This window comes from Centruroides vittatus, unplaced genomic scaffold (assembly GCF_030686945.1).
Source record: "Centruroides vittatus isolate TY-2023 unplaced genomic scaffold, ASM3068694v2 contig_926, whole genome shotgun sequence".
Lineage (NCBI taxonomy): Eukaryota > Metazoa > Arthropoda > Arachnida > Scorpiones > Buthidae > Centruroides > Centruroides vittatus.
The window spans coordinates 2,688,799-2,701,450 of NW_027122612.1; positions in this window are offsets into that span (position 1 = coordinate 2,688,799).

Consider the following 12,652-nt stretch of genomic DNA (forward strand, 5'->3'; position numbering starts at 1 on the left):
ACAGGCAAATGATTAATGCAATAAGAAAAGAAAAAAAAACAAAATGGAGGGAATAATTTGATTGTGAAATGGCATATCTGTTGGCATGGTTATACATTTTTATGTATTTTTAGAGGAAGTAAAAAACAAGTTAGATTAAAATTAATATCGTAGGAGTGTTGCAATCGAAGGGTAAAATAAGTAAGAAAATAGATAAAAGAATTTATTCTAATGGTTTTATATATGGAAAAAAAAATGTATAAAGTTTAAAGTATATATTTTATTTTATTTCATACAATTAGAGGAAATTGTCCTCCGAGCATTGGATAAAGCTGCCAATACTGATGTTCTGTTGGCTACCGGGGGGGGGGAAATTCTTTTACAAGAGTACAGAACTAAAATATTAATGATAAACTCTTTTTTTTAAAGTTTTTCGTCTACTTTTCTAACGTATACATGTATATAAAACTTTTAAAATAATATAGCCTCTATGTTATAAATATATTCAGCATTACTTAAATAGGATCTAAACTGTAAATTCTAAAATATTTTATTTTAAAGGAAAGTAAATAATAGAAAAATATATTAAATATTTAAAATGATAACGATATATATATATATATATATTATTTTTTTTATAAAGAAAATAAAATTCGATAGGTAAATTTGTAATTCTCCAGCGATATATTTACAAGAAATGTTTAATTTAATTTAATATAGATGAAATTTTAAACAAATAATATTCTACGGGCTCCGAAATTTGGATTTTTAATTACGCCAATTTAATATAAATTGATAAATATGCTGATGAGACCCGTTCGTGTTCAATAATTGAAATCAATTAAGCTTTCATCGGCAGATGTTAGTCACTTTTTTCGTGGATTATTTCTTTAAAAAAAAATATACCATATGGATCCATTTTCGTATTCCTTTCAATTAGTACAAGTGTAATTATTAATTAAAATAGGAATAGTGAATTCTGATACTTTAATTTCGTAAAAAAGTCAGTTAAAATTATTTAATTAATAATAATTTATGGCGTTTAAAAGATCGGTAGGATACATTTTTCCTTACTTTTTTTTTATTTCTAGTAAATTCTATTTGGTGTGTAAACATCACATGATCTTACTCCAGCTTGTTTCTAGAAGATTGGATTTTTGCCAATTTCGTTGCTGACTCATTATCTATTGCAACACTGTGACGTCGAACCAGAAGTGAAATCTGAATTTTTCGCTTTTCCTTTTCCTTTACTCTTTCGTCATTCCGGGATTATTTATCACAGAAGCCTGTTTTCCTCACGTAATAATAAAATTTATATTTACATTCGATTTTTTTTAATTTTTAATAAGATGCTTTCGTGTTAAATCGCCGAATCTTCCTGAATTCCCTAACTTATTGTAAAATTTACTGATTTTTATTTCATTGAATACCTCAAAAAAGCGGATTACCCGTAAAAATATTAGCTGAATGCGATTACAAAATTGTCATTACTAATAATCTGATTAGTTAATTATAATTATGCAGTAATTTGTGAAAAGTAGAGAATGTCAAATTTCCCAATTATTATCTGGTTGTTTATATAATTGACAAGATATTCAGATCTTGTAACATATAAATTTAAGGAGTTAAATCCATTATATCGAGGAATATATATATTAAAATAACATTCTAAGTCTTTACATCACGATTTACAGCCTTTAATTTATGTTAATTTCTAATTAAATTCATTATATTTTAATCCTTTAACCTAATAAAAGTGATTTATATATATATATATAAAGGAAAACAAATGCGAATTGCCTCATTCAGGTATAATGTAAAGAGGGAGGAAAAATTTTAGAAAGTCTCATTTGTTATACTAGAATTGATATAAAACTTATTTTTCCTAAAAAGCTATAGAAAGAAATTTATATTTAACACGGGTCAAAACAATTTACAGATTATCCTGTTTAAAGGCGGTATTTATACATTTCCTATTGATTATACACCTGGATAGTGAAATGAGTCATGTTTTAAACGAAATTCATTGGGTTGAAAAGATTATTTTTTTACTGGAATTTCGGAGAATGAGGTATTTTATCAGTTATATATATATATATATATAAATTATAACTGTATTTTGATATGAAATGGTCTTCTATAAATCCTTATAGGAAGGTTAGCTCTGTTGTCATTTGTAAGACTGTGTTATTGAATGTAAACATGAGCGAAGGAGATTAGTTTATACAGAATTTGATTTATTATATTTTTATATTATTAGAAGACATTTTAAAACCAGTCTTCGAGTATTAATACGAGATTTAAGAAGAATGGGATATTTTTAAATATGTTTCTAGTGGGCCTGCGATCAATATTTACTAAAATTTGGTTTGTAAGAACAAACGATTAATTAGTAAATTATTAAATTAAAATTAAAGGAAATTTAAATACATATATTTTTATTTATTCACTTAAATTTTCTCGTGAACAGTGAAGCTATCTTTATAACTTTAGAACTGTGTTCTACTGTCTTATGGAATGGACACATTAAAATCACTTCCTCAATATTACCGGTTGAATGTCTACTTTTAGATTAAGTGGTATTATTTTATACATATCTATTAATAAATCTTTCCGATAGATTTATCTGTAGTTACTTATAGACAAATATCTTTCATAAATTATTTTCTTTTAACATATACTTAGGCCCTTCGAGAGCCGGGGTCCGTAAGCTTTAGAGGGCCTATCAGAGGGGGAAAATTAAAAAATAATAACTATAGCCATGGACTAACATTTATACTAGATTATTTTCTGCTTCAATATCATGTTATTTGTATAAAAATGTCACCGAAAGGGCCCCAAAATGATCTCTGCATCGACAGATGCAGACACTATTTTGGGGCCTTGATTATTCTAATATTATAAGAATTAATTTTGAAGATTTAATTTTTGTAGTAACTTTGAGAAAGGAGATTTTAAAAAGTTAAAGTGACTCAAAGCAATTTTGAGCAATTGAAGATTTCGCTCTACATATTTATCCAAGTGAAGAGTGAATTTGCCGTCTGTCTTCTGCAGACAATAATCTAGATAATTACAGGCATATTACTATTATAGTTTATATATATATTCTACTTGGAGCTGAAGTAAAATGATTCATAGAATGAGTAACTCGTGACTTGTAACCTTTATCTTCGTGCCAATAAAATTTTAAAACAAGACGTTCGAACTTTCGCCCTCTTATCCATTCTAAATCCAGTTTATCTTTAGGACAAACGTATCAGTACCATTGTTTAACAATGATTCGTTCTAGAATACACTGAGTAATTTAAATAATTCTAAATTTATCGTTTGGTGTAATCTTATTAACTGGTAATCTTATGATTGAAACGATTTAATTTATATTACAATATACCAACGATATTTCATGTTTAGAGACCAATTGAATCATCAATTTTTGGAATATTCTACGCTAAAATTTCATAATTTTTTACATCATTTTTGCAATTTATTTCCACGTAAACTTAATTATTTTCATTTATTTTTTTTTATTATTTTTGAAGGAGAGAAACTGCCATTCAGATAAAAGAAACACCTGAATTTTAATCTGAAATATTTCACGATATTGCGAATTTATAATAAGAATAATTATCATTATCATTAAAACAATTTCTTTTTGGGCATTAAATCTTTATTTAATTATTCAAAACTTGATATATTTTCTAAAAAGTTGAACCATGGAATGGTTGTATTAAATATGTATCCATTCATTTCCATGAAAAATGTAAAGCTGCTTTACATTTCTCATATTCTTAAAGACTCTATCGATTCAGAAAATAATATTCTAGAGAAAAAAATACTTATGAAAATAATTAGAGATGCTTTTTGGATTGATGACTAAGTTTAGTTTTAACCTTATTCTTCCATAGCTGAAGATACTTATGGGTGGAACGAAAGAAAAGACGTCCAACTAACGTCAGTGGGGTGGTAAGCGTTTTCCAAATGATATATTTGATGGAAGGTTAATGAACAAGTCGATTCTTTTGTCCTCTTTAATGGAACCATCTTCTATTCTTTAATGGGTCCATTGACCTACGTCCGAATGTATGAATGACTGAATTTTTTTTATTATTATTATTTCTCACTAACTATTTGCTCCGTTTCCGCGGAATAAACAGGATTCAAACGAGTTTCTTTAAGAATTGAAGTTCAAATTGAACATCATCAATAATGGTTCCCGGATCCCACTTATAAGATTTAAAGGATAACTTTGTATTAAGAATAAGCATGGGTTGAAATAGGTTTGAGTTGAAAGCTTTATTAAAAATTTATATTACAGGAAATAAGATAAAATGATTAAAAACTCATATCTATAAAAATAATTAAGGTTTTTTTTTTATCGTTCTTTTATGTTAGATTTTGTAGCAAGGAGATTTAACTTTACTTTTATTGGTGTCCTGTCTTAGCCCTGTGATAAATTTCAAAAATAGCTTCTTGACATAAGACAAGAATACCAGAACTTTCTTGGCTTATATCACTGTAGATAATTTTTAATTTGAAATTTATTATTATTCTGAACGAAATATAAGAATATTTTTCTTCCTTGTGTTGTAATATAGCAGTTAACAAAGTAATTTATAATTTTATATACTTTAATCCTGCAAACTTATTTTTGAAAAATTAGTAAGGAGAAAAGTTTTATATTTTATTATTATTATTATTATTTTATTTTTTAAAAATATAATAAAATAAATTTTTTGGTTAAGAGTCAATAACACACGTATTGATATATTTTAATTTTGAAACTTTCAACCGAACTAGGTCAACCTGACTATCAAAATAAACTAAAGCTAAAGCTTGAAATAGGTTTAATTGACAATAATTTTCTAATTTTTGAAATTACAATTAAGTTAAGAAGAAATAAATAAATAAAAAGTTAGTTATTAAGTAGCATTAAAACTTCAGTTGGAAGAGAAAAATTAGTCACTTTTTCTGATCATTTTAAGGGATGGATAAATTATCTCGAATTTAGAACTATTTTAAGACAGTTTTTTAAATAAAATTAATTAATTTTTTCGATTTTTTTTTCATAAAAAAATAGATTCTTAAACTTTACTTATTATATGCAGATGAATATATATTACACTGCTGTGTTTTTTTTTTGGTTGTAAACCGATCTCGTCATTCTGTAATTATATATAATCTACATTTAAATGAAAATCTGATAGGTTTTTCTACTTTTTGTATCCATCTTACAAATGATGAGTTAAAAAAAAAAATTCGATTTTTCAGTTTTATACTTAAGGTGGGCCTATTTTAAATTTAAAAAAAAAAGTACGAAATTTTGTATAAAAGATTATCACTGATATAAAAAAAAATACCAGCAAACTTTAATTAAATAACGCTTCCCGTTTCACATGATATTTTTTTTGTTTTGTTTTAATTCTAAGATCAAGTACTGGTTTCTTTAGTTTTAAGTATGGCTTTGTTCTTTTGGATCTCTTACCAGGCTAATAACAGGTTAACCTAATCTCTATGTCTGACTAATTGTAAAATATAAGTAGGCTAAAAATGATAAAAATGGATTTGCATGAATTAGAACGGGGCGGTGGCACAAAAATTGCACAATGTATAATCTTCAGTAGCTTCGTGATCTCTCCGTAAGGTAGTTCCTCTCTATCGGCGAGCTGCATCGTGCATAGTTTGACCTCTTGCTGACACAAGAGGTGATTTTCAACAGCATCTCTAGATGAAATATAGGTCGTTGCACTCGATATTAGGGAGACCAAACACTGCTCATGTGCAGTCGAATTCGACGTCATCCTCCCAGAAAGATGGGTTGCTCTACCTCTACACGTTGTCAATCGAACTTTCCCTTTAGATCCAAGATTTGTGAATATATATACAGTATAGGGCCTATATATTTACCTACACCTTCGTAAATAATAAATAATTTCAATTTTTGAGAGATTTTATTATTTATTTTTAAATTTAAAATTAGAAAAATATGTTTAATTTTAGGTATTTTGTAGGATGAAGTGTGAAGGAATAAGGAAAATTTCATCAATCGAAGCGATCATAAGCTACATTTTTCTTAAAATTAGTTGATATTTACGGGTCTTTAAACTTTTAAATTTTTCTATTCGATTAATATACGATATAATATGAACTCTGCCAATTATATCTTTGTATATTTTTATTTAAAATTTACAAATTAAACATTAAAACTGTACTCTTGCAACGCCTAGGAGACAAAGTAATCAAATTACCTTACGCAATTTATTTTGAGAATTTTTTTTTTATAGTTATATCCTTCTCGAAACAAGAAATGACAGACAAACGGAACAGTCATAGGCTACGTAAGTTCCCATTTTTTAAAAATAACCTTAAAGGGAGACTAAAAACAGGAAATATGGGTAATTTACTTCCTTCTATTCTCCATAGTTGAGATATGAGTGCAGTCATCAAACTTGCTGTCAGTTTATTTGATAAATAAAATAAACATTTTAAAAATACTAAAACACATTTTACTATCATATTCCATTTGTTTAAAGATATATTTTAATGTTATTAACTTTTATGAGGCCTCATTATAATGTAATTAAAGATATTATCAGTGTTATAAAGTGCAAGTGACAGTTTAATTATTTGTCCATTGCCTCATCACTAATTAAAAATTATTTAAAATTTAAATTGACTTTAAAAAGCCAAGCTGTTAAAACCTAATTTAACAGCTTTGTTTCTTCAGTTTCAATTGGTTAACAGGGGTTATATTTATATATTGCATTCTGGTATAGCTCAATGCTGTTGATTTTGGCAATGACAGTACAGTCTGGTATTCCATTTTAGGTTTTTTTTTTTTTTCTAGGGGTCATACAGTTCTGTATGAAATTTTATATATTTTTTTAATTTGAAATATTTTAAATTATAAGTCATAAAATCAACGTCTATAACATTAAATATTAAGAAGAATAGGAAAAAAATCGAGTGTTTAGAAAATTTGTTTTTAAGTCGCGCTTTGGAGAGTACGTCTGTGGGTATCATAATTTCATAATTTCACATGGAAATTCTTCACCAATACACCGTTAACTTACGTAGATTTTTTAAAAAAATAATAAAAAATAACCATTGGTTTGCATCTATCACGTGTTAACACGGACTGTTACGGAAACAGGCGCTGACGTGACTGTCATGCAAGTGCTCCGCTGGTTTTCAAGGTCTGGCAATTACCAAGTGGGCGACTTTGTGTCAATTCAAGGTCAGGGTCGAGATGATTTGACCATGAATTTTCCTTCTTTTTCTTTCAGCTTGCGAAAATCCTAAATGTAATTATTGACCAGGAAACAATCATAATCTGACACTCGAAGCATCGAATATTTTATTTCTTCCCGTTTTAAATCTATTCAATACATTAAATAACAAGGCCTGTTTCCTTTCACCTATGATGTAATACTGTCTATTTAACTCAATATAACGAATTGAATTCGTTATATCGAGACAATTACAAATAGATTTACATTTGCTATTATTCTGGAGAGTGTTAATAATGATTAACGAGCGGTTATTTTTTAATTAAATGATTCAGAAGAGATTGTTTATTCTATTAAAAGTATTACTAAGAGTTAAAATAATATTTTTTCTTTAAAATTTTTCTGTTTTTAATTAAAGATAATGGCAGTTTTCCTGTAAAAATTCGCAAAAATGGCTGCATCCTTTAGTGATAATATACTTCCATGTTTATAGGATGGTAGAAAAGAAAAACGCCATATATGTCTCTTCCGATGTTTATGTTATAAAATAGGAAATGTTACTGCATGTGAAAACTTTGTTAAATGAATTGAATCATATGTTTATTTCTTACTGGCCATATAAAAATTTGTGGCCTCTAACCAAAACCGAATTTAGATTCGCCGAAGCCCTAAGCTATAACATATAAGAGATAATCTATGCCAAGTAATAATAAATTTCAAAGCGTGAGGCCCTAAAAACCTTATAATATACACGAGGTCTAGGCTAGACTTTGTTTAGTTTACGTGTAAATCCGGCCCTGTCACGAATGTGAGAGTGTAAAATACATTTTTATGTTGCTTGTATGTCCATAAACATATCGTATGTAATAGTACCTTCTATGATACAGAGTTAGTTATATAGGTTACGATAATTTTAACGTTTAACAAGTAAATTATTCCTTTAATTTACCGCTAATAATCCGATTCGCTTCTATAAAAAATGATGTAGTATAACAACATATTTGACTAATGAAAATTAAGTGTTCTTAGGTGAGCTTTACAACAGACTTGTGATGCATATAATACTCGTAATATTAAATTTTGTCAAGGGAAATAAACAAACAAGTACGATCTATTTATCGGTAACCTAATTTACGCCTATATAGATCATACTTAATCTAAATTGGGCTACTTTCCACACAATTAGCCTCCCTAAGAACGTTAATCATCAGAAAGATGTAACTCCCTTACCCAACAAATAACAGTTTACCTTTCAATAATCAATATGTTAGTAACTGTGTACATGATCAAAAACATAGATTATAGGCCTATTCATTATAGGATTATATAATAATATAAATCATTTATAGGCCTGTAAATATGAATGTTAAAATACTAGATTTTTATTTCATTTACTTTGTGTATTATTTTGAAGATTTCCTTTGTCATATCAGAAAAACGTATTAAAACGTGATCAAATTTTAAGAGAATATATGAATTGTCTGTTAAAATAATACTTCGTAGTAAATATAGGACCAGTGTTGTTTAAAGCGTGAATATTCTGTGAATTCAGATCGATGTTCTACTACCACCTTTGCATTTTATTGAACATTGTTGACGCTGGAGGCTTGAGTGCACACACATTGCGTGACGTGAAGAACAATTTAAGGATGAAAATATCACACGATTCACTTAGTGCAGCACATAATTTATCCGAATTGAGCAGGGAGTGGACATTATTGGAGAGGACAGTTATAAAACGAATCGATTTGATCGGTACTCCGCGGCCATAAGTTGGTGCGTGGATTATCCTTACTTAATACGATTCTCTTATAAAATTACATAAATTCAAACAAGTGTAATAACTGGAAATTTATTAATTATAAAATTACAGTATAATTGATATAAATCAGGTTTATTAATACAATACTTGACTGTCAGCTCCACATCTGAGAACCAGATGCTCTATTTCCTTCTACTAAAATAACTCGTGCGTATATTAAGTTAATGCACAAGAAATGCACTTAAAAGCTTGACGGTGGTCGCTAACCAGAAAACTCTGTGACTAATCAACTTAGTAATCCGATATACAAATACACTAACTTTTAAATCATATTTACAGATTCATCAATTTATAATTACCGTTCATCTACACGCGAAGATTTCAGTTACTTTCCGTATATTAGCGAGTGTATGCTTCCTAAAATGATTAAATTTATTTATGTTTAGTTTCAAAAACATTTTTCTCTAATTACGTATAAGATATTGAATAAATAAACTAGATAAAGTTTATCAAATTTCGTGTTGTAAAAAGGATTCTGTAGCTAAGAAATTGCCTAACTACAGAACTACTTTTGTAAATATTGTATTAATTATATCCTATTATCTCGTTTTATTGATACAAAAAAAAAAGTTTATTTTGAAATTTGATAAACGTTAATACAACTGAAAATTTTGCAATGAATTATTTATTTTTTAACGAGTCAATCTTTCTTCTTTCAGTTTAATTCTTGGTAACAGGAAAAACCTAGTTAACTTACTCAGCTTGTTATCATAAACCTTTCTATCTATACTTTATTACGATGTTATTTAATAAACCATGATGATTTTAATCTTTATAAATTATAGGTTACATTAAGTTTTTTTTCATCGTATAATTGTGTAGTATACTTTTTATACAACCGTGTTTACTACTGGTATAGTTAACATCCGACAGAATAATGTTGATTTTTTTTTTCTAGTTTAAAACTTATCAATATTGTAATCACTATCAATAATTTAAATATATATATATATATATAATATTATAAATGTTTTTATTTTATTTAAAATTTTCTTAATTTAATATAGGAGGTTTCAGACATTGTTAAAATGAGACTAGTTTTTGTCACTATATAATTTAAACTATCGATTTTAATAGGATTATTTCTTATTTTTTAAGATTCTGCTACATAAATCGACAGGTTAAATTAACTACTTTAAAAGTAAAGAAATAATTAAAAAAATATATAACTCTGAAAAGTAGTGTTATTAATCACTTGTTACATTAATTTTTATATAATTCGTACCTTAGAAATTTTGTTTTTTAACCATTTAAAACGAGTCTTACATCAAATTTAACCAGTTTTAATTAAATAATTTCAAATCTTGTTTAATTAAAATGCTATTATTAACATTTTAAAATATATAGTCTAATAAACAGCCAATTCCTGTCTATCTTCTTTTAATTTATAACTTGCTTCTTTCCTTTATAAACAGATAAAATAGTTTAAATAATTGAGTTCATTGAGCAAAACGAGTTTTTTTTTAAGTTGAGGAAATTAATAAATATATAATGTTTAATATACAATTTAAAATACTAAAAAAAAAAATCTGAAGATCTGAACTTAAAAATCTGGTCCGAGAGAAGGATTTTTAAAGATAAATTTCGTTTATAATAAATTAAAATTTAATTTTAAACTATAACAAAACATAACTTTAACCCAATTACATTAAATAATTGGTCTATATTTAATAATTACTTAAGAATAATATAATTAGGATAAAAGTTAAAGATCCGTCTAAAATTTTAAATTTACCTTTAGTTATAGAGCAGAATAATATTTTAATATTTTCCTTCTCTATGCACTGAAGGTAAATTTAATTTTTTTAAAAATACTTTTCTATTGAAAAATGTATTTAAATTTATTTTAAGAGAAGGAAAGATATAATTTAAATGTATAAAATTATTTTTTTTACCGTTTAATTTTCTTTTAAAACATTAAATTAATTATGGAATATTTTGTTTAAAATTCATAAAATATGGCGGATTCATTATCGAAGGTTTTTCAGTTTTATTATTTAAAATACATTTAAAAATACTTCAAATCTGAAATTTTAGTTGGAAGATCAATATTATAAATCAATTATAGAATATAAATTGATCGATAATAAATATTTAGGTTAATATTATATAAACTTATAGGCCAACTGCTTCAATTTGTGCTTAAAGATATATTACGAATAGATCGTTAAAATTTTTATTATAGATAAAATATTGTTTTTAAATTCTTCTAAATGAATTTATAATTTCTGTTGAAAAAAAATCAGTTCAATACTTTTTAATTTACACTAAATCATGTGGTTTTAAGTCGTGAGAGGACCTAAAGAAGCGCTTTTATGTAACGTAATGCTCGTATCACAATACTTGATATTGTATAACGTGGGTAGTAGGAATCCAGTATCAGCTGGTAATAGATTCCTAGTGTTAGATTAAGATTGAAATATGTATTTGTTCTTGTCTATACTTGAGAAAAATCGAGTTGGAATGGGATTTTCTACTGAAAAAATCATTTTAAAGTTCTTAAATAATATTTACAGCGAGATGCTCTAGAGTAGTCTAGACAAAAGATTAGGTTGCCTTGTAGAGTTTTCTGGGTGGCACTACTCTACAGCACTGTATATAGGAAATTTCGTAGTAAACTATGGTGTTTTTCTGAGTGGAATTCTATAGATTTGTTTAAACTTCTCCATAAAACTTCTCATGTTTTACTGTTGTGAATTTAGTATGAAAATATGATGTATGGAACATGATTTTTGTTGTATAAGTCTACAGAATTGTATTTTTAATTTATAGAATATAAAAATTAAAATTTAGAAAATTAGAAATGTAATTAAAATAATTATTCATTGAATTTTCTCATAGAAAATTGACACGGATCCTAACAATAGTTCTCATAACCCAGGTCATTTTCCGTATTCTAAGAGTTTTTTGTGTCATGTAGACAATATCTAACAATTAAAAAAAATACCATTTCCTTTTGATTAGTTTCATGAATTTGCGAAATTTATGAGATCAATATCAAATTTAATTAAATTTAAATGTTTAATATTTAAATTGATACACAGCAATAATAAATAATAGCAATTTGTATTGTTTAAAGTGTAACTCCTGACACTGTATGATACGTAAAAGAAATGTAACTTATCAATCTATATTATGGAAAAATATAAAACAAAGAATTAAATTTAGGATAAATACAATCATTACAAAAGAAACAGCAAAACAATAAGATCAAATCCACATTTCCAACAGTAGAATTAAAACTTTACATTTATGATATTCTGTAAATTAATTACAATACTTACACTCAGTAAATATATAATAAACCTGTATAATAATTTGATTTTTATAATTAAATAAAACATAAAACTTTATTCATTTTATAAAATTTCTAATTAATACATTAATTTAACGTTCACTTTACTGTGATTAATCTTGTATTGGTAAAAATTCTCAATCTTCAGAGACGAATTTGTATACGTGGCCAATATGACGTTACAGGCTCACCGACCAATCGGATGTGCCCTTATGTATTCTTTTCTGTTTGTATGCGTGAATAAATACTGTAAATTATTCCTCCTTTGGGATTATTTATAGATTTACCCTTAAAGGAAGCGCGTGCACTCGACGTCATTCGTGGTATTGC